Source organism: Apis florea, unplaced genomic scaffold, assembly GCF_048593485.1.
Source record: "Apis florea isolate Af1SG1 unplaced genomic scaffold, ASM4859348v1 contig_3367_pilon, whole genome shotgun sequence".
NCBI lineage: Eukaryota > Metazoa > Arthropoda > Insecta > Hymenoptera > Apidae > Apis > Apis florea.
This window is the reverse complement of record NW_028256746.1, coordinates 5,547,999-5,571,757: the sequence shown is the minus strand read 5'-3', so window position 1 is coordinate 5,571,757 and position 23,759 is coordinate 5,547,999. Positions and strand designations below refer to the sequence as shown.

At 43.1% G+C, this 23,759-nt stretch overlaps 1 protein-coding gene and 1 long non-coding RNA gene across 4 annotated transcripts in view; one reads left to right on the top strand and one right to left on the bottom strand.

Annotated features, from left to right (window-relative positions):
- Nucleotides 1-23,759, bottom strand: part of LOC100864217 (Calcium-independent receptor for alpha-latrotoxin) — a 366,602-nt gene that overhangs the window by 192,371 nt on the left and 150,472 nt on the right. The window lies entirely within an intron of this gene.
- Nucleotides 172-11,106, top strand: LOC147657026 (uncharacterized). The gene is made up of 4 exons (XR_015293325.1): nt 172-580; nt 868-927; nt 1,030-1,071; nt 10,318-11,106. It is a non-coding gene; the product is annotated as an uncharacterized LOC147657026 (long non-coding RNA).

Genomic DNA, 23,759 nt, shown 5'->3' with positions numbered 1-23,759 from the left:
CGCTTCGAACGACGCGGCGAACGAGTCCCCCCATTGCTCAGCCCTTAACACCTCGGTTGAATAAATACACACGTTGCCAACGTGCACCAAGGAAACTGCGCATTCTCTCCACCATCCACCTTTCGTCGCCTCTATACACTCTGATTTCAATCTGACCATTCGTGTTTCGAGGTTGCGGTAACACAGGACCGAAACGATGGAGGCGGAGGGAGGACGAAGGAGGAGAAGGAAAAGGCGGCGCACTTGGCTTGCACGAAACACGACTGTATTACACCGCTCGCTAGTGGCGTACATTAGGCGAGCAGGCGACGAGTTTCCACGTAGCACACACGATTGGCCGGTAATGCGCCAGGAATTTCCGACCTTCAGCGGTGGTTACAGATGTTCCTCTTGCCGTACACTTCCGGGACACTCCACCTCCCCAGAATACATTCCCTCTAATGCTTCCGACCTTTTCTTATCGACGACGATTGCTTGTCGCGCGCTCCTGACAATTGCGCTCTTGCGATTTACGCCGATCAACGGGATTCAACGCGAGAAATATTCGCCACTCGTTGAGGAAAATGAAGATTGGGGACAGGTAAGTGTCGTGTATCGAACGAAAGACACTTTGGAACTTGGAACTTTTAGACTAATTTAGTTGAACGAACTAGGCTCGATATTTCCCTCGCATATGTGCCTTCTTCGTATGAGTTGCGCGAGAGAATTGGGATACTTTTCTCGATTTTACACGATTATTTTTAAAATTTTATTCGCTTTAGTACGAATGCCAATTAGATTTGCATCAGAGAATTTGTTTCGAGCAATTCATTAGTTAGATAATAAATACTTTTCATATTTATACAATATTTTAAATTTCTTTTACAGAAGATGTACACTGGAAGACACAATCGATATTCTGACATATAAACTGTTCTTCCATATACGGTACGCCCACTTTTCTTTTTACTTTATTACATATATGTGTTATATTTAAAAAATTCCTTATTATTCATACATATTTTAATTACATTACTTTGTGTTTTACAGTTCCAGATGGTATAATCTCCCCACAAGGCAAATATGCAAACGGTAAGTATAGGTAAGTATGCTTAGATTTAAGTAAACTGTTGAAAAAAAGGATAAAAAACAAAAAAAAAAGAGCACAATTAAAAGGTAAGTAAGGAAACGGTAAGTATATTAAGGTAAGTATATTAAGGTAAGTATATAAAATTTTAGAAATTCTAGGAATTTGACGTCATTTCCAAGAACTGCCGAAATTCTAGGAAAAATTCCTCGAACGACCTCCTCACAACTTATATTCTCCTAATACAAAGTCGAGAAATTGGACAAAAATTTATTTCGTTCAAGATTTTCGATAATTCCAGGAAAATGACGTCATTTCCAAGAATTTTAGAAATTCTAGGAATTTGACGTCATTTCCAAGAACTGCCGAAATTCTAGGAAAAATTCCTCGAACGACCTCCTCACAACTTATATTCTCCTAATACAAAGTCGAGAAATTGGGCAAAAATTTATTTCGTTCAAGATTTTCGATAATTCCAGGAAAATGACGTCATTTCCAAGAATTTTAGAAATTCTAGGAATTTGACGTCATTTCCAAGAACTGCCGAAATTCTAGGAAAAATTCCTCGAACGACCTCCTCACAACTTATATTCTCCTAATACAAAGTCGAGAAATTGGGCAAAAATTTATTTCGTTCAAGATTTTCGATAATTCCAGGAAAATGACGTCATTTCCAAGAATTTTAGAAATTCTAGGAATTTGACGTCATTTCCAAGAACTGCCAAAATTCTAGGAAAAATTCCTCGAACGACCTCCTCACAACTTATATTCTCCTAATACAAAGTCGAGAAATTGGCCAAAAATTTATTTTGTTCAAGATTTTCGATAATTCCAGGAAAATGACGTCATTTCCAAGAATTTTAGAAATTCTAGGAATCTGACGTCATTTCCAAGAACTGCCGAAATTCTAGGAAAAATTCCTCGAACGACCTCCTCACAATTTATATTCTCCTAATACAAAGTCGAGAAATTGGCCAAAAATTTATTTCGTTCAAGATTTTCGATAATTCCAGGAAAATGACGTCATTTCCAAGAATTTTAGAAATTCTAGGAATTTGACGTCATTTCCAAGAACTGCCGAAATTCTAGGAATTTGACGTCATTTCCAAGAACTGCCGAAATTCTAGGAAAAATTCCTCGAACGACCTCCTCACAACTTATATTCTCCTAATACAAAGTCGAGAAATTGGGCAAAAATTTATTTCGTTCAAGATTTTCGATAATTCCAGGAAAATGACGTCATTTCCAAGAATTTTAGAAATTCTAGGAATTTGACGTCATTTCCAAGAACTGCCGAAATTCTAGGAAAAATTCCTCGAACGACCTCCTCACAACTTATATTCTCCTAATACAAAGTCGAGAAATTGGCCAAAAATTTATTTTGTTCAAGATTTTCGATAATTCCAGGAAAATGACGTCATTTCCAAGAATTTTAGAAATTCTAGGAATTTGACGTCATTTCCAAGAACTGCCGAAATTCTAGGAAAAATTCCTCGAACGACCTCCTCACAATTTATATTCTCCTAATACAAAGTCGAGAAATTGGCCAAAAATTTATTTCGTTCAAGATTTTCGATAATTCCAGGAAAATGACGTCATTTCCAAGAATTTTAGAAATTCTAGGAATTTGACGTCATTTCCAAGAACTGCCGAAATTCTAGGAATTTGACGTCATTTCCAAGAACTGCCGAAATTCTAGGAAAAATTCCTCGAACGACCTCCTCACAACTTATATTCTCCTAATACAAAGTCGAGAAATTGGCCAAAAATTTATTTCGTTCAAGATTTTCGATAATTCCAGGAAAATGACGTCATTTCCAAGAATTTTAGAAATTCTAGGAATTTGACGTCATTTCCAAGAACTGCCGAAATTCTAGGAAAAATTCCTCGAACGACCTCCTCACAACTTATATTCTCCTAATACAAAGTCGAGAAATTGGGCAAAAATTTATTTCGTTCAAGATTTTCGATAATTCCAGGAAAATGACGTCATTTCCAAGAATTTTAGAAATTCTAGGAATTTGACGTCATTTCCAAGAACTGCCGAAATTCTAGGAAAAATTCCTCGAACGACCTCCTCACAACTTATATTCTCCTAATACAAAGTCGAGAAATTGGGCAAAAATTTATTTCGTTCAAGATTTTCGATAATTCCAGGAAAATGACGTCATTTCCAAGAATTTTAGAAATTCTAGGAATTTGACGTCATTTCCAAGAACTGCCGAAATTCTAGGAAAAATTCCTCGAACGACCTCCTCACAACTTATATTCTCCTAATACAAAGTCGAGAAATTGGCCAAAAATTTATTTTGTTCAAGATTTTCGATAATTCCAGGAAAATGACGTCATTTCCAAGAATTTTAGAAATTCTAGGAATTTGACGTCATTTCCAAGAACTGCCGAAATTCTAGGAAAAATTCCGCGAACGACCTCCTCACAATTTATATTCTCCTAATACAAAGTCGAGAAATTGGCCAAAAATTTATTTCGTTCAAGATTTTCGATAATTCCAGGAAAATGACGTCATTTCCAAGAATTTTAGAAATTCTAGGAATTTGACGTCATTTCCAAGAACTGCCAAAATTCTAGGAAAAATTCCTCGAACGACCTCCTCACAACTTATATTCTCCTAATACAAAGTCGAGAAATTGGCCAAAAATTTATTTCGTTCAAGATTTTCGATAATTCCAGGAAAATGACGTCATTTCCAAGAATTTTAGAAATTCTAGGAATTTGACGTCATTTCCAAGAACTGCCGAAATTCTAGGAATTTGACGTCATTTCCAAGAACTGCCGAAATTCTAGGAAAAATTCCTCGAACGACCTCCTCACAACTTATATTCTCCTAATACAAAGTCGAGAAATTGGGCAAAAATTTATTTCGTTCAAGATTTTCGATAATTCCAGGAAAATGACGTCATTTCCAAGAATTTTAGAAATTCTAGGAATTTGACGTCATTTCCAAGAACTGCCGAAATTCTAGGAAAAATTCCTCGAACGACCTCCTCACAACTTATATTCTCCTAATACAAAGTCGAGAAATTGGCCAAAAATTTATTTCGTTCAAGATTTTCGATAATTCCAGGAAAATGACGTCATTTCCAAGAATTTTAGAAATTCTAGGAATTTGACGTCATTTCCAAGAACTGCCGAAATTCTAGGAAAAATTCCTCGAACGACCTCCTCACAACTTATATTCTCCTAATACAAAGTCGAGAAATTGGCCAAAAATTTATTTCGTTCAAGATTTTCGATAATTCCAGGAAAATGACGTCATTTCCAAGAATTTTAGAAATTCTAGGAATTTGACGTCATTTCCAAGAACTGCCGAAATTCTAGGAATTTGACGTCATTTCCAAGAACTGCCGAAATTCTAGGAAAAATTCCTCGAACGACCTCCTCACAACTTATATTCTCCTAATACAAAGTCGAGAAATTGGACAAAAATTTATTTCGTTCAAGATTTTCGATAATTCCAGGAAAATGACGTCATTTCCAAGAATTTTAGAAATTCTAGGAATTTGACGTCATTTCCAAGAACTGCCGAAATTCTAGGAAAAATTCCTCGAACGACCTCCTCACAACTTATATTCTCCTAATACAAAGTCGAGAAATTGGGCAAAAATTTATTTCGTTCAAGATTTTCGATAATTCCAGGAAAATGACGTCATTTCCAAGAATTTTAGAAATTCTAGGAATTTGACGTCATTTCCAAGAACTGCCGAAATTCTAGGAAAAATTCCTCGAACGACCTCCTCACAACTTATATTCTCCTAATACAAAGTCGAGAAATTGGGCAAAAATTTATTTCGTTCAAGATTTTCGATAATTCCAGGAAAATGACGTCATTTCCAAGAATTTTAGAAATTCTAGGAATTTGACGTCATTTCCAAGAACTGCCAAAATTCTAGGAAAAATTCCTCGAACGACCTCCTCACAACTTATATTCTCCTAATACAAAGTCGAGAAATTGGCCAAAAATTTATTTTGTTCAAGATTTTCGATAATTCCAGGAAAATGACGTCATTTCCAAGAATTTTAGAAATTCTAGGAATTTGACGTCATTTCCAAGAACTGCCGAAATTCTAGGAAAAATTCCTCGAACGACCTCCTCACAACTTATATTCTCCTAATACAAAGTCGAGAAATTGGCCAAAAATTTATTTCGTTCAAGATTTTCGATAATTCCAGGAAAATGACGTCATTTCCAAGAATTTTAGAAATTCTAGGAATTTGACGTCATTTCCAAGAACTGCCAAAATTCTAGGAAAAATTCCTCGAACGACCTCCTCACAACTTATATTCTCCTAATACAAAGTCGAGAAATTGGCCAAAAATTTATTTCGTTCAAGATTTTCGATAATTCCAGGAAAATGACGTCATTTCCAAGAATTTTAGAAATTCTAGGAATTTGACGTCATTTCCAAGAACTGCCGAAATTCTAGGAATTTGACGTCATTTCCAAGAACTGCCGAAATTCTAGGAAAAATTCCTCGAACGACCTCCTCACAACTTATATTCTCCTAATACAAAGTCGAGAAATTGGCCAAAAATTTATTTCGTTCAAGATTTTCGATAATTCCAGGAAAATGACGTCATTTCCAAGAATTTTAGAAATTCTAGGAATTTGACGTCATTTCCAAGAACTGCCAAAATTCTAGGAAAAATTCCTCGAACGACCTCCTCACAACTTATATTCTCCTAATACAAAGTCGAGAAATTGGCCAAAAATTTATTTTGTTCAAGATTTTCGATAATTCCAGGAAAATGACGTCATTTCCAAGAATTTTAGAAATTCTAGGAATCTGACGTCATTTCCAAGAACTGCCGAAATTCTAGGAAAAATTCCTCGAACGACCTCCTCACAACTTATATTCTCCTAATACAAAGTCGAGAAATTGGCCAAAAATTTATTTCGTTCAAGATTTTCGATAATTCCAGGAAAATGACGTCATTTCCAAGAATTTTAGAAATTCTAGGAATTTGACGTCATTTCCAAGAACTGCCGAAATTCTAGGAATTTGACGTCATTTCCAAGAACTGCCGAAATTCTAGGAAAAATTCCTCGAACGACCTCCTCACAACTTATATTCTCCTAATACAAAGTCGAGAAATTGGCCAAAAATTTATTTCGTTCAAGATTTTCGATAATTCCAGGAAAATGACGTCATTTCCAAGAATTTTAGAAATTCTAGGAATTTGACGTCATTTCCAAGAACTGCCGAAATTCTAGGAAAAATTCCTCGAACGACCTCCTCACAACTTATATTCTCCTAATACAAAGTCGAGAAATTGGGCAAAAATTTATTTCGTTCAAGATTTTCGATAATTCCAGGAAAATGACGTCATTTCCAAGAATTTTAGAAATTCTAGGAATTTGACGTCATTTCCAAGAACTGCCGAAATTCTAGGAAAAATTCCTCGAACGACCTCCTCACAACTTATATTCTCCTAATACAAAGTCGAGAAATTGGGCAAAAATTTATTTCGTTCAAGATTTTCGATAATTCCAGGAAAATGACGTCATTTCCAAGAATTTTAGAAATTCTAGGAATTTGACGTCATTTCCAAGAACTGCCAAAATTCTAGGAAAAATTCCTCGAACGACCTCCTCACAACTTATATTCTCCTAATACAAAGTCGAGAAATTGGCCAAAAATTTATTTTGTTCAAGATTTTCGATAATTCCAGGAAAATGACGTCATTTCCAAGAATTTTAGAAATTCTAGGAATCTGACGTCATTTCCAAGAACTGCCGAAATTCTAGGAAAAATTCCTCGAACGACCTCCTCACAATTTATATTCTCCTAATACAAAGTCGAGAAATTGGCCAAAAATTTATTTCGTTCAAGATTTTCGATAATTCCAGGAAAATGACGTCATTTCCAAGAATTTTAGAAATTCTAGGAATTTGACGTCATTTCCAAGAACTGCCAAAATTCTAGGAAAAATTCCTCGAACGACCTCCTCACAACTTATATTCTCCTAATACAAAGTCGAGAAATTGGCCAAAAATTTATTTTGTTCAAGATTTTCGATAATTCCAGGAAAATGACGTCATTTCCAAGAATTTTAGAAATTCTAGGAATCTGACGTCATTTCCAAGAACTGCCGAAATTCTAGGAAAAATTCCTCGAACGACCTCCTCACAATTTATATTCTCCTAATACAAAGTCGAGAAATTGGCCAAAAATTTATTTCGTTCAAGATTTTCGATAATTCCAGGAAAATGACGTCATTTCCAAGAATTTTAGAAATTCTAGGAATTTGACGTCATTTCCAAGAACTGCCGAAATTCTAGGAATTTGACGTCATTTCCAAGAACTGCCGAAATTCTAGGAAAAATTCCTCGAACGACCTCCTCACAATTTATATTCTCCTAATACAAAGTCGAGAAATTGGCCAAAAATTTATTTCGTTCAAGATTTTCGATAATTCCAGGAAAATGACGTCATTTCCAAGAATTTTAGAAATTCTAGGAATTTGACGTCATTTCCAAGAACTGCCGAAATTCTAGGAAAAATTCCTCGAACGACCTCCTCACAACTTATATTCTCCTAATACAAAGTCGAGAAATTGGCCAAAAATTTATTTCGTTCAAGATTTTCGATAATTCCAGGAAAATGACGTCATTTCCAAGAATTTTAGAAATTCTAGGAATTTGACATCATATCTAATTTTGGTTTACTTACCTTTTTTTACTTACCTTTCATACTTACCTTTTTTACTTACCTTTTGATACGGTCATATTTCAAAATTTAGTCATTTTTTGACAGTTTACTTAATTCTAAGGGATTAAGGAATGGATTGGGTATTTTATTACCATTTTGATTTATCTCATTTTCGTAATTTACAGAGAGAAATATTTGTAGTAAAAGTTAAATGATTTAAGAACGTATATTGTGATATTAATATATTGTGATACTAATTATCTTGTAGTTAGATATGTGTAAATCACATAAAGGCCAATTTTTTTTTCTTATTTAGAATTATATATTTTTTAATGCATTTGTCGTGACAATTCGTATTTGCTTTATAAAAATGTATTAAACCATGTTAGTGAGAAAATTAATAATTTTAGAGATACTCGATCATCTTCCAAATTAGTAAATTCTGTCTGACCAAGTTTAATGCATTTTTATGAAATTGTATCGTGAAATGTATTAAAAAATATAATTCTGTCGAAGAAGAAGATTTGACCTTTATGTGATTTCTACGCATCTTAATAAGAAAAATAATTATATCACATTTATCACAATTATATTCATTCAGAAGTTATTATTTAACTTTTACTATTGAAATATTTTTCGCTATAAACAATACTAATGATGTAAATTCAATTGGTAATAGGAGATGGGATATTTTGCATACAGAAAGTTTCATGCAATTGGGCCTAGCCATAACTTTTCAATAAAATAATAAAATTTAATAATAAAACAAAATTTAACGAGCTAAGTTTCCATTGCACGAAACATCCCATCATATCACCGATATACGTACCGTATCTCATATCAGATATATCCCTCCACTGTTATAAGTACACACACAGTATATAGAAATACACGTATATGCTAAACATTACGCGAATTAAACTTCAATTTCATTTACTACGTGTTTATAACGTGTATTTAAATACACATGAAGGGAGGTATCTCCACCGAATAATACACTCCGCCAAACGCGAAGAAACAATCGCTCGAAAGAGAAGGCGAGGTGTGCATACGTGCAATTACAGATAAGCATAGAAGCGAGACCCTCACGCGACTCCTTCCCGCGAGTCGTAGTAAATTTGCCGAAGAATTCGCGCCTTGGCTGGAACGCCAACGGTACCCCATTCTTTTCCCCGATGCCCGTAACGGCGGACACAATGGGCAAATCCATCGCGACGCGGAATCGCTGATCGCGCTGTATAGTTATTTTATCGAATCCTGGGCGTTTGGGTGTTCGTTTGGCCTGGTCGCGTTTGGTTCCACCGATCCAACCGGGCGAAAGTAGAGGAGAGAAACGCAGCCAGGAATGCTGCTGCTCCCGGTGATTTCGATCCGGCCGCGCATTATCATCGGGTCCATGTACGGTATTGCCACCGGCGGGAATAATAGTTAAGGACAATGGAATCTCGTGGCGCGATAGCGCCGGCGACGACCGTTGACGGCTCGCTGATATAACGTATACGTTACTGCCGGTGACGGACAATGGCTGGTAATTAATTACCTACAAAGTAGAGAGGGGATCGCATTGTACTCTGTATCTGGTATTTATCTTGAAACATCAACAATGCGCGGGACAGCGCGCTCGCCGAGTGCTGAGAACGGGTGAAAGAGGAGAGTGTCGCGCGGATGGGGGCAGAGAGAGAGAGAGAGAGAGAGAGATCTTCTCGCGATGGTTCGCAAGAAATCGCGATCGTCGCCTCCTTTCTTTACCTTCTCTTTATCCTCTGCGCCTCCCTCTTTCTTTTCTACCTCGTCGTTTTGTAACGAATACAGCCACGCGATTACAATTTTCGCCGCGGCTATGTCCGCGTTTCGCATTCCTCGTGCACACCATTTAGTCAGCACTTTTCCTCCTTTTTTTTCTTTTCTTTTCTTTTCCACTCGGTATCGCGACCAAGCGATTTCGTTTAGCTTTCGTTGGCGGGCGGCGGTGAGAGATGATCGGCGACACGCGACACGTTGCCTCGAGCCACGCGATGGGCGAGGTCAGGGTGAATGGAAAAATCGAGCGTGCCCGTAGTATATAGTGTTATTATAGGGGTAACGCATGCACGTTGCAACGTGGTCGAACGAAGTGCAGAGAAAATAATATACAGTGTAGTATACACGGTAAAACTCAATCATACGTCGCCACGGAGAATGGGTTTTCCGCGAAACGACAGGGAAGGGAATCGCGAAATTGCCGGTTCCTCGCCCTTCCCACTTTTTTATTTGCAACCTATGGTCCCGATACGTGGAGTCCACTCGAAACGCGAATAAAATTCACCGTGGCAATTCCTCCGAGACGATTAGAGAAACGCGTTCTCTTCTCCCCGATCGATCGACCGACGACGTAATCCATCGGTAATCGATATATCACGTACAATCAAGTTTCACTTTTTCCCAGAAGAAATAAAGAAACTTGAACCACGAGTCGTTACGTTGTCATTACGTACTCGTTAATCGAACAATCGGGTTCTTCTCTCGTAAAGACTTTCTATACAACGAAATCGAAAAAAAAAAAAAATCTGCCGATGAAAAGATTTAAATTATTAATTCCAGATAGCTCGGGTTTCCCCGGATCAGCCTTAAATTCCTCGGGATTTGTTCCTTTGACAAATCACCGAGTTCGAGCGGGAGATGAAAGAAGAAGAAGAAGAAGAAGAAGAAAAAGGGGCGTTGGAGCGAATCGGCCAAAAGCTTTTCCATACCCGCCTATTTTCGCCGCCACAAATCATTCGACGCCCAAGAAAATATGTTTCGACCTTCTGGTTACACGGACTTCACACGTTTGTAAACCCATTAACGGATTTTAAGGCGGTGCCTCCGAGATTCGTCCTCAACCCTATCCTCTTTCTTTCTCTCTCTCTCTCTCTCTCCTTCCCCCTCCATCTCGCGCTTCTTTCGCCTCTATCCCGGAAGGAAGATTTATGGGCCACTAAACGATTCCACGGAATTTAATTGCCACGTCGCCGGTTATTATCGCGCCCCAACTTCGTTACGCATCGCTGCTTATGGATTAGACGTCGGCTCGATGAACGTCGAATACGAGAGAGCGTAAGATAACCTCTCTAACCCGAAGCGGAATTGCTGCTGCTGCTGTTGCTCGAGAGAGAGAGAGAGAGAGAGAGAGAGAGAGAGAGAGAGAGAGAGAGAGAGAGAGAGAGAGAGAGAGAGATTGCGAATTCCGGAGATCGTTTCGGCGAGATTGATTCGCAAAACTCGGTGGATAAGGTGGATTACGGATAGGAGAGTTTACATGTGTATTCCGTAATCGATCATTTCTAACCACGTTTCGGTAATTAACCTTTAACTTGATTTTGTCGTGGATAATACAGATGTTACGAACGAGTTTTGCATCTTAATTAGCGCGTCTAACTATTTAACGTCTCAATTAGATCGGGATTGTAATTTTTAAGCATGAATTTCTTATTGGGATATCCGAGGATATCCTGATCCGAGGAGAGCAAATGATATTCTTGTTTAACCTCTCTCGATCAATTACGAGGAATCTTAATGAAGAATTCCTCGTCAAATTCCTTTTTCTCGTGTATTTATTTCGGATAAATTGTTGTTTCTAATATCCGATCTTGTAAAATAACCGTAACGATAAAGATTATACCGACGAATTTGATCCTTGAAATATTGTTCCAATGTTAAACAGGAATCGATGGGACGAGATGATTCCAATTTAATTTCAATATCCCAATCGAATCGAAATGGAGAGCGAAAAGCGGACGTTTTGCCTCAATGGCGAAACGTTTTCACCTCGTCCATGGAGAAACCTTGACATCAATAAGCCTACTTAAGGGGGGCCGTTCTCGCGCCTCGGTTAAGTAACATTGAATTCCTCGTCAAGTGTTCGGACCTCCACGACTACTGGAATACTTTTCCATTAATCCCTCCTCCGTAAATCTGCAAGAAGACCGGCTCGGGGGGGGGAGGGGTTGGAAAACTTCTGGAAGAGGGTGCAAAACGCCTCGAGGGCACGGCTAATTCAAGCCGTGGACCCGAATTAATTAAGAAGAAACAATCCGAAACCGAGTCGAACCGGAGGATTTCGAATCGAATTTCATGGACGAAAGTTGTATCGAGGCCGGAGGATTTAAGATTGGCGCACAATGAGCGAAGGGAAGAAGAGGGACACGAGGTGAAAGTGGGCGAGACGACTTCTTTATGGAGCTCATTTCTCTCCAAACCCGTGGAACAGAGTCCTTCAAAGTACACCGAAGGGCCATCGATGCCAAACCGCTCCGCTAAAAGTGTTTTATTTAAAGATTTCCCGGCGAACCGCTCTTCCGCCGCAGAAAGGTCGTTAAGGGATCTCACACCTTTCGTGGCCACGCTCTCCCGAGACTTTGCCAGCTTGCGTTCTATTGTTCTATCGGCGGGAAATTCTAACATACGCCTCATACGACGCGTCTTGAATTTCGAGACTCGGTTGTCCGCCGCGGTTAACCATTTCGTACTCGCAGCTTTCGAGATGCTTCTCAATATAATAGCTTCCCTGAATTTGAATCGTTTTTCTAGATCGTTACGATCTATCGTGGTAAAGCTGGTAAATTAAGGCATCGAAAATGGTAAAATTCCAACCGTGCCAATGGAATAATTCGCAATTTATGCACCCCCCAAAGAACTTTCTTCCCGGCTACAGTTAACCGTCCCTTTTATTTCCACGACCTCCATTACCGTCCTCCTCGAGCAACTTTTTCATAAGGAGATAAGGAGGATAAAATTCTACAAGTACAATTACACCGTCAAAGATCGCGATAATAAATATTCCACGAGCAGTAATACGAATTTTTTTTTTACGAATCCTTAGGACGATCGAATGGAAAAATTGGAAAAATTACACCGGAAGAAAGAAACCGACATTCACGACTCGCGTAGAAGCCTGGCTACGTAACATAATCGGGCAACCCGCACAGGGGTTGGGAACGCTCGGAGGAAAAAGCTTTCGAGTAGCGCGGCGAAAAGAGTCGTTGAGACGAGGTATATTATCCTTGAGCAGCATCTGGTACGCGCGACTTCTTCGTTAAAAATACACCGTTTCCACGGTTTCGTCGAAGCGTCAAAAGACAGCCTGCTCGCATCCAGGCGTACGAAACGTACACCAGTTTTCTTTTGAAAACTCGGGGCTCGGTTAAAGGGTTACGCGTCTGGAAGGTTCATCGACATCAATAACGAGACGAAACGAGTGTCGTCGACCGCGATGACGCCTATCTCTCCCCCTTTGTTCCCTCGCGGCTGCTCCAATTAATTAGGCGTCCGTTTTCTTGGCCGTTGTTTCGTAAATAAAACAATCCGGCCTCGAATTATATTCGAGGTTGCGACGCGGTGACGAATCGAGGAAGCGCCCTTATTAATATAATATACATCGTTGGCCAGGCCTGGGTTGGGAAGGGCTACGCTACGACGACAATTCCGTCTGCTCGCCTATTGTTGGAATTAAACTAAAAACCTCGAACGTTTTTAACCCATCGCGCGGGTCCATTATCCGCCTCGACTCGAATTGAGAAGAAAGAAGCTTGTGTTGCGCCCCGGGCAAATAACTCGTTTTCCATCCTCCTTCCGGGAAAGGAAACCGGACGACTCGGATTGGGACCCTCGGCTAGATTGAAGTCCTCCTCATCCCCGGCCTCGGTTATTATAATAAGCGCCATCGACTTTAAAATTATTCGAATAATAACACGGGGCTCGGTTCTAATCTACCAGAGATATCGGACGATCTTCTATCTTATCGCTGCTTAACATAATTGATAGTTTTCCGCGGCGAGGCCGGTAGACACGTTTCGCGCCCAGGTTCTTTCATCAGGAAGATTGCTTGCCGCGTTTAACGACCATCGTCGTCCTTTCTTATTTGCAGGGGAGAGGGGGGAGAGGGGGGGGGGGAACACGCGTGAGAGAAATCGAAGGAATTTCATCCAAGGGAAGATGATCTTCGATCGATAGGTAATAAAATCCGTGTAATTACAACTTAAGAGATATCCTTTTTTTTCGGAGAGGAAGTAAATCGATGAGATATATAAAAAAGAAATCCATCCCATCCTTCTCTTCTATTCTCTCGTCAATTACACGTCACACGGAGAGGAGAAGAATAAACACGTCTCTTCTCGACGATAACCCATCAACGCCGAATCAACCTCTCCCTCGCCTGTCTAAAATTCGGCCAAATTCTCATTTCCGACCCACACTTCGAGTCCTCGTTCTCGAAGAATATACGGGAATCGATCAACCGTTCCCAGCCCCAACCCAGCGCTTCTACTACCCACGACGAATAAATCTGTAATCTAGACGCGCTCGAAATAATTCCGCGTACCGCTGTCGCGGGGAAGGATCGGCGAGGAATAGGAGGAGGAGGGGGAGGAGGGAGAAGCGCGACGCGGTTTATACGCGAGGGGGAGGGGGTTCAAACGGAGAAGGGCTTGCACACGACCGAGGATGCATCGACGAAGCGAAGCGGACTTGATGGAGGTTTACAGCTGTTTGCCTCGGATATCGATGATCGCGAGGGAGGCGGTGATGCAATAAAAAGCGAGCGAGGGAAGGGGCAGAGTTAAGATAGAACGAGAGCGGCGGCGGCGGCGGCGGTACGAACGTGTTCGAATCGGGGAGGAGGGGGTAGACAGACGGTACGGATGGGGGGAGGAGAGAGGGAGCGGGAGAAAAAGAAATTTACCTTTAAATTCCTGCGCGACGCGGGGGAAAAGAGTGTAGGTGGATGGGAAGAGAGACACGAGGAGGGGTGGGCACCCGTCCTCCCTCCCTCGATGGAATAAGTAGATCGAGATTCGAGGCGCGCCTTTGCTGACGCTACTCGGCTCGACGCCGGTGGAGCGCAATAGAATCCCTTCCGCCAACAGGATCCTCGAGGATACCACGATATCACGGCTAAACGAAGCGCTTTCCGACTGATTTATCCACCGGCTTCCTCCCTCCCTCGTTCGATTGCCGCTTACTCTTTCTCTCTCTCTCTCTCTCTCTCTCTCTCTATTCCCCGCCCCTCTTATTTCGAGGGTCGCGTCGCTTGGGTGGCGTGTTCTTTTCTTCTTAAGCTCACGAGATGGAAGAGAGAGAAAGGTATGTATCGTGAAAGAAAAGACGGATGAATTGTTTTCTATATCTGGCCGATTTCACGCATCGCGAAGACGTTGAAGGGATGATATCCGTGGATTGATCGAGGGGGAGGAGGAGAACGATTTAACGGCGATTTACGGATTAAATGAATATTCTTTCACGATGTTTTCGCGTCGAACGATAAAACTGTCACGGCCAGACCTTCCTAAATATCGCGATATTACGGCCAAGGGGATAAGTGTCCGCCGAGTGATTTATCGTCTTGCTGGATCCTTGCGTAATTGCCGTGGATCGAAGAACGCGTACACGTCTTGTGACAATTGTTGTTGAATACGCGGGCGATGATATATCGAGCTAAATTGATCAACGCCACGTTTTACGAGAAATTCTTTTTTTTTTTCTTTTCGAAACACGCCTTTTTAACGTTTTTTTTTTTAATAGCGAAATAATTAATCCTTTGTAAAATCTTTGTACAAAGAACTTGTGCTTTTAGAGATCGGAATAATTGAACATTTTTAGAAAAATCGAAATATCAGTTCGCGCTGGAATAAAAGCGTGATACGATCGAATTCGCGGAAGAAACGACGATACGTCTAGACCACTCGAGGGAACGATAGGAAAAAAAAGAAGAAGGCAAGAGAGGAACAACAACAACGACAAGCGGAAAAATCATCTCTCGAACGCGATGCGTTCTTGTTACTCGCGCAAACGTTGGTAAGCACGTTGGGAGGAGGAGCGTCTGTACAACTAATTAGTACCCTCCGGTGATATTACACGCGTCGATACAGTTGTTCAGCCGCACCGCGCCGCGCAAGCAAGAATTTTCCACGGCGCGTAAAGCAGGAGCCACCCTCTTGGGTGGCTCGGCTAGGGTGGATTTTATCAGAAACGTCGGAGAGCCCTTTGAAGGGGTCCGGGAGCCACCCTTTCCTCCCTGTGTATATACACAACCACCGGATCCTTCCTTTTCCCTTTTCCCTTCCTTTTCTAACGAAATCTCGACCTCTCTCTCTCTCTCTCTCCTGTTTCTCCATTCCCAACAAATTCATCAACCCTGTTCGAACGACGATTGCCAACGTAGCGATCGGTATATAAATATTTCACGAACGAAATCTGGTTCCTCTTCGCGTGCGTTTATACGTATTCGCCGCTTACTTTATATCACCTATTATTTCGCGTTCGAAATATATTTGTTTTGTCGCGATACGCGCTTCCACGCGTGATGGAAATATGTACGAGGGTGTAAATCGGACGGGATAGCCTGGTAGATCGTAACTCTTCTCCCCGCAATCCGTCCAGACGCATCCCCCCTTGTATTTTTCGTATTCGCGAGAAAAACGAGGAAGAGGACGTGTTTGGGAATAATACTAAATAATAAGGATGTTTCATCGTTATCAAGATACCGATTCTTCCATGACGCGAGAGAGGAACGCAGCGAGGGGAATAACAATATCTTTGATTGTCGCGTATATCTTCCGTTGAACGACGACGCATTACGCAACAACGACTATTCACCGCGCGATTTCCGCGTTTCCCTTCAATCTTTACTCCACCAACGTTCCTCGTACGCGCCTAATTACGATGACCAAGTCGCCAAGTGCCAATTAATCCGACTTACATTCCCTTCTCCTCGTGAAAGGAAAAACTCCTAGTTGTAGCATACGATTTAACGTCGTGGTTCCATCTCCACGCGTGAACAAGCCAAGTGTCCGACCGCCGATGCGTCTCTCGCGCACTCGTCGAGTCGTTAAGCGGCGGAATCGCGCGGTTCAAATTACACTTCGCGGCTGGCTCGCCTATGAGAACACATTAGGAAGATATCCTATCCTATCCTCCAACAAGACGCGAATTAAATACGTAACGCTTACGATTGCCGTTGTCACACCGCGCTTATTTATGAACAGATAGCCCGGCCGCGTACGTTATTCGGACACGCAAATGCTCGCGAGCACCTTCCACGCGCGTCTACACGTACGTATACTAATGCACGCGAGGGGAAAGGTAAGGTAGGCGAGGTAAGTACAGGGAACGGGTGCACGGTCGACGCGGTACGCTCGTGAAACACGAACTCGCGATCCCGTATCGCGTGTAACGTCGTAATAAGGGATGTTATTACTTCTATTGCGTTTCCCGCTTCCACAGATAAGTTCTTGCGCGCCGCTGGGCGGTGGAGGGGGAGCACCCTCGTAGCCAGAGTGTGCACAGAGTGTGTGTGCGTGCACGATTCCTACGAAGCCCCGTGTGCCAACAATGCGCGCGCGTGTGTGGGGTATACGAGCCCCATTGCCGGCTCGTCAGCTCGTCGCTCGTTACTCCATAACTCATTTTGCTTGCATACACGCCGACCGTGCGCTCGCTCGTCTCTATTCTCCGTGTCTCTCTTCCACACGCTCGATTGACGTTCCTTTTTAAAGCTTCTTCGCCCGCTTTGAGGGATTTCACACCACTATCGAACTTTGCCCGCGAATAGAAATCTGTTTAATGATGTACCATCGTGCAATTGGTTCACGGCACGACGAGATCCCGAGATACCCTTGAGAAATTAGCGAACTTCAACCCTCCATTACGAGGTAAGGTAACGAATCTGTTACAATGGAACGTGTGTCGCAATTAACCACGCGGTACAATATAATCTGGGAACCGCGGGAAAAGTTTATCGTTTCGCATTCTTCTTCCACGAAATGTTGTTACTCGATCAAGGAGGATTCACCGAGGGGATCGCCTCGAGGCGTCACGTAATTCAATCGATCGTTTTTCCGTCGCGATCCTCGCGAATCTGGTTGATATAAACGCGAGAGAAAACCTCGTATATCATCCTTTCCACAGCGAGAATCACGAGATACGCGTGGCGCACTTGGGAACGCGCGGTGGCCACCACAACCGTGTTCTATTATCGGCCGACATCATCTTTGATACACGCGTGGTTTTCACGAGTCTGAACGTGACACGTCCGACTTCTCATCTTTTTTACATATCACGCTGTTACCACGATAGGGATCGCGTAATTTTTACCCTTGCAAGGTCGCATGAATATTTTACCGAGGGACTTTCTTTGTCGGCCGCGATAAGTGGACGAAAAACGGCTCTCCCTTTCCCGGGCATACGAATCACGGACAGAACAATCGAACCACCGACCGATTGTGCTCCACGTATGAAAATAAAACGCTTTGTCATCGTGAAATATTCGTTCGTTCGTTGTCCATTATCTGTTCGAGGAAACGTCCTAAATCGAAATAACGAAAGGTTAGATAAATTGTGATCGTGACTTGGAAAATTGGTTACAACATATTTGTCCACCGATTCTCATTGCTAATTCTCGACCGTTAACGATAGAATGTTTCTTCATTAAATTTTATTTCCAATCAGTCTCGAGTGAAAAATTAATTCGCAATCGATCTGACGATGTTCAATCCCAGATCGTCACCTTCGTTGCCAAACATTCTTTTCCTCATTTTTCTAGATCAGATCGAACTTCGGTATCGATTGTCGCGTGCTCAATTCGGATTTAACAAGGAAAACTCGGTAAGTCGAGAACCGGGTCATGGGAAAGCCAGATGGCGAGTTCTAATGCCCGCACGTTTCGTCCTGCGTGCTTCTTTCTCTCCTCCGCCCTTTCCTCTCCGTCCCACGCCCATCACGCCACCATGTCCACATGGAACCGCGTGAACAGGAAGTGAACTAGGAAGGGTCGTCGGTGGTGATCAGTTGGAGGGTGGAGCGTAACATAACTCAAGGATGTGGACAAACGAAAAGACAAACGCGCGTGCAGTGCACGAGGGAGAGTGGAGTTTGCGAATGACACGCAACGTAAAAGAGAATCATAATCACTTGGTTGACGCACACCCTTTCGTTATTATAGTCGCTCTGCATAAGATGTCGCGTATCGTACGATATGACGAGCGATTGGATCGAGTATCTTTCTCTGGAAATAAACACCGTCGAAGCAACTTCATTCAGCAGGAGTGTCGAAAGGGTTAATGACAAGAGAGAAGGAACGTCTCCTGGTAGCTCGACTATCGCATAGGCTACGACGATTCCAATTTCAAAGTGAACTTAATTAGCTTCGAAAAGCGTAATTAATATTGTAAATCTGAAGTTACAAATAGAAAGAAGAAAGTTTCTGTTATCCGTCAAATATTAGCTGCGTATTATGGAGCCTGGTTGCATTGCTGATAATTCGAAATTTACTTCACACCTCTTGGCTACTGATTAACAACAGTCGATGTCGGTTGATAATAAACGATAACAACATTCTACGATAGAAACGATTATCGCGTGTGTAACTGTAGCTCGAGTACGGTTTGCGGAAGCTGACTACGCTCGAAATGGGCAACGCAGTTGCAACTAGGGATAGGAACGTTAGCACAGTTGCGCAAAGGCTTAAGGCAAATGTACGATTACTGCCAGCGCCGCCGAGCTTGTTAATTGTCCTGGTGGGAATTCGAATTTCCTCGGTCAGAACGGTGGTGCTACTTGGGTGGTTACCGCTGCGGAAACTCCCGTCTCACTTACGCGTTTCCGACGAATGTTTCTCGTATCGAGGATTTTCACATTTCATGAGATTTTTCAATATTCTCGGAGAAGCGGAGAAATTCCAATTGTTCGAGCCAATTCTTTCGATTGGCGAGAGTTAAAAAAATCCTCTTTGCGCGAACGAGATCGAATAAGACGGCGCTTCGAGTCGTTACCGAGGGAAACGATAAACTGCAACTCGGCCGATAAAATAAATCGCGAGTGCTCCTCTTTCTCTCTCGGGGATGGCTCGTGAAACTCGAAGAAACTCGTAATTTTTCAAGAGGGGGCAAGCGAGTGCACTCTCGATGGGGGGCGCCCTATTCACGAGGGTGGTCACGAGTCGTACGTTAGAGTCGTTCGCTAAGTCGTTTATACTCGAGGGGAGTGGAAACCAGCTCGCTGCTCCTCTCTCTTCCTGCAGCCGATGTTTCGTCGGCCATTGGCGTCGGCTCGCGAAGAATAGGAACGATTTCGACGATGCACGTGTGCAAAGAAGAGAGAGAGAGAGAGAGAGAGAGAAAGAAGCGGGCGGGCGTGCTCGCTGGATAAAACCACACCCTTTCGCCCTGACTTTCGTGGCTTTCTGCGGTGCATTTGCGGCCAGGCCGGCTCTACCTTCCCGCTCAGCCGCGCAATTTCAAGTTAATGGCCGTATTGCGAATTCGGTGTCTCTTGGGTGATTCGTGCGGTGTCTTTCTCTGCCAAGAGTGAAGAAACGTGGCAGGTTTATGTAACAGCGAACGTGTTGGATTTAAAGGATTCCAATTTCGATTTCGGATAGCGGATACGTTTCCAAGGTTAGCTCGCTTTTGTCGTTTATTGTTTGAGGCAAGGAATTTGAGGTCGAGATTGATATCCAGGCAATTAAGAATTAATCGAAACGCAGCCAAATAGTTCTCGTCGCTCGCTTTATTTATTTTTCAATGTTCTCCTTGTAACTTCGTTTCGTTCGATTCGTCATCGACTGAGCTGGTTCCCATCGGCGAGAAATGAGATCGCGAAACAATTATCGAACCCGAGTTCGAGTTTTCAACGACTCGTATAAATTTCACAACCGAATCGTTCGATCCTGAGAACGAGGAGGATGCCTTAATTGAAGTTACTCGCGTAAAATTCCGCCATCCACTTGTGTGGAAAACGCCAACAGCCAAGCATCGTCGCCAACTCCCCTATTACACCTCGCAATCTCGTTTCAGCTTTTCCATGGATACGTTTGCCCGCGGTACCGTTCCCAGGGGTAACATTGTCTAGATTACCGAGTGGAGTTAGCTAACCTCCGTGAAAGGCTCCCCAAGCAGGCGCGAGGACATTGTAATTATGTATTCTCGTTGCTCGCATCTGGGACCCTTGGCGGCCAAGTTACGTCCCTGGTTCCGTGTACACGGGCTACTTGCGCGTCGGTTGTGTGCAAAGCCGCGCGTTAGTCTTTTCGACATCCCCTTCCCAAGCATCTCCACTTCGTCCCTTTTTTTTTTCTCACCCTTCCTCACACCTTCTCTCTCGCCAAACTCGCTCCTCTTTCCTAACCCAATACGGTTTCTACATTCCGAGCTCATCCTTTGAAATTCGTTTCACGCGTGTGAATCGATCGTCCAAGATTCGTGAATTTTTAAGTTCACATCAAGTGAAGCTTTCTTCTCTGTTTCCTAAATCGCTCGATCCTCGTCTCGCCACGGTCGAACGCCGTTTCGAATAATCTCTCCGTCCCAGTCGATGGTATGGGATTCTATTCAAAGTTGCCGGTGAGAATAATTCTTTCTACGAAGAATCGATTATCCACGGTTGGCCAGGTCTCGATACAGATAACAGGAATGGACCGGTACACACATGTAAAAGTAATATTATTACGTCTAGGGTGGAGGGAGGGGGGGGGGGGTGTGTCTTGACCCACCCTCGAGTTCGATCCCCCGTTCCATTCCCGTTTCGATCCGTGGTCACAAGCGGAGGTCCCCCCAGTCTTGCGCAATCTGCACGCTTATCTCGTGCACCATACGTCAAGTGCAGCAGTGTCGGTGCCGTGTTTTTCTCCATTTTTCCTATCCCGCTTTTTGCCCGCTGACCTCGTGTACCTGTCCAACCGTCGGTTATCCACCGACTTTTTCCCCTCTCCGCCGTATTTTCTCTTACCGATTGTTCCCTTTATTCTTTTCTTTTCTTTTTTTTTTTTTCACCCTTTTATACCAGCCATTCGATTCTCTCCGTCTGTTTAACGCGGTTTTCCAAACCGTGGTCGAAAGTGGACGAATCGAATAAAATTGTCCGATAGAAAATATTCGAAAGCGGACGAATCTCGGTCAATCTCGGTGTCCCGATCATTGATATCCCCCGATTGTTATCAAACGATACGTGTTCATAGATATATTGAAAGCGAAAGGAAAGTAGATATTCCGTGAAATTGAAAGAAGACGAATGGTTCTCGAGGCGGAAGGAAACGCGGCGAGATTGATACTTTTTTCCCGTTCATTTAAAGAGGGGGTAGCAACGTTTAGAAAACTATCCAGTACACGATTCCAGCCAGTGAACCGAAATATAATGATCCATCGATGAGGGGATCGTGGGATTGGAAGATGAACAGGGTCGTATCGAAGGTGGAGGAGAGCGGCAGAGGACGAGTGATCGTCCAATCGATCTAGCTACGTCGGCGTCGTGGAAACAAGTATCGCCTCGTAAAACGGAGCTTATCCGCAAAATTCTAATATTTATTCATATCCAGGACGGTGCGGGCGTCGGTGGTTGCTGGTCGACCGGGCGGAAAAGCGTTCTCGAAATCCCCGGAGGGAGGAAAAGTGGATGGCAGGATTACCCTTTTCTATAAGGCATAACCAGTGAGAGGTTGATGTACATGTATATATATGTATTTGTGCGAACATATATGGATGGATATAGGGTGATTCGCTTGAGAATATGTACAGGTAAAGCAACACAATCGGAAACGGGTGGCGGAAGACGAGGGAAGAAATGGACGAAGAAACAAAATTGGCGAAATTATAGCAAGAGTTGAAGAAGAGATGCAGAAAAAGAAATAATTTACTGCTAAATGGTCACGCGTCCGAAGTTTATCGAATCGTTTCAAGTTTCCCCCTTTCCTCTTCTTCGCTCGAGCCACTGCTCCAAGCCACTACCCCTTCTCCCTTATTCCTCCTCACCCTTATTCATCCTCTTCCAGCTACGAGTCAGCAGATCCGACGCAACCCCCTTGTATTCTCGCAATAAACTTCCATCGGCCAGGCTTTGGGACCATCGTCCCCCATCGGTGCTTTGCTTCCTCGTTCCGTGGGCCGACAACGATGACACCGCCTCCATAAAAGGCTGGCGGAGCGGGCAGATTCCTTTGTCACCCCCTCTGTCAAACCTCGCTGAGAATAAGGGAGACACGAGAAGGAGAAGGAGAAGGAGGAGGAGATGGAGGAGGAGAACGATGGGGGAGGTCGAGAGGCCTCGCGAGACCGTTTCCAACCCAGAGAGTCGAAATTGCTCGTCCCACCGCCGCCGATTGCACATCTTCAACCCCGCGATCTTCTCCCCGTTTTCATGAATTTCCTCGACGTCTGCTTGGAATTATAATCAGCGGTAGCGCGTTTTATCACGGTTTATCCCGCGGCGGGAGTTAATCGCGGCGAACAGCAGGATCGGTGAAAGAGTGCCTGATGAAACCTTGGCCGAAGACAGATACTCCCTGTGTGCACAATGAGGACGAGAAAGATTTTCTTGCCCTCCATGTTGCGTCCAAGATCGAGTTACGGGGTGATTCTTCTCCTCTCTGGGTGCATCACTCTCCCTCCTTGTCCTGCTTTCACCCACGCGTTACGAAACAATGAAAAAAAGAAGAAAGAGAGAGAGAGAGAGATGCTTTCGATTCTAGTCTATGGATTGTTGGTGAAAAACGTAATGTCGAAGACGGAGAAAGGAAGGAACGAACGGATCCCATTGTTCGATCGGAGACCGGCTGTCTCGTCGCGCGTTCTATCTACCTGGCTGGTGGATATAATCGAGGTAAAAGAACGCGCGGGGAGAAGCCGTGGAAGATTGTCGACGAAACCTACGCTATAACGAAAATTGCCTAAAGGTCTACACTCGGGGGGGGGGGTATGAAATAACACACCTCGTTGGCTGCGGCTCACAAGTTGGAGTTCGTCGGCCATGCAACGCGCCGCGTCTCGTCTGTTCTTCAGACTCTCCTCCCTCCCCTCCCCATCCCTCTCTGTCTAGATTCTTCTTCGATCCTAGCGCGTTTTTATAAGATACGTGAAACGTTGCCGCCACGGGTGCACGCTTCGAAAAGATTTCGGCTAACGATTTCCTCCGTCGAGTGTCGAGAACGAGAGGGGGAGTACTGCGATGAAGGGACACTCGAATTAAACGAAATATCCTCGTCAGGATCGTCCGAAATCGCTTTCCGGCCCATTGCTCCG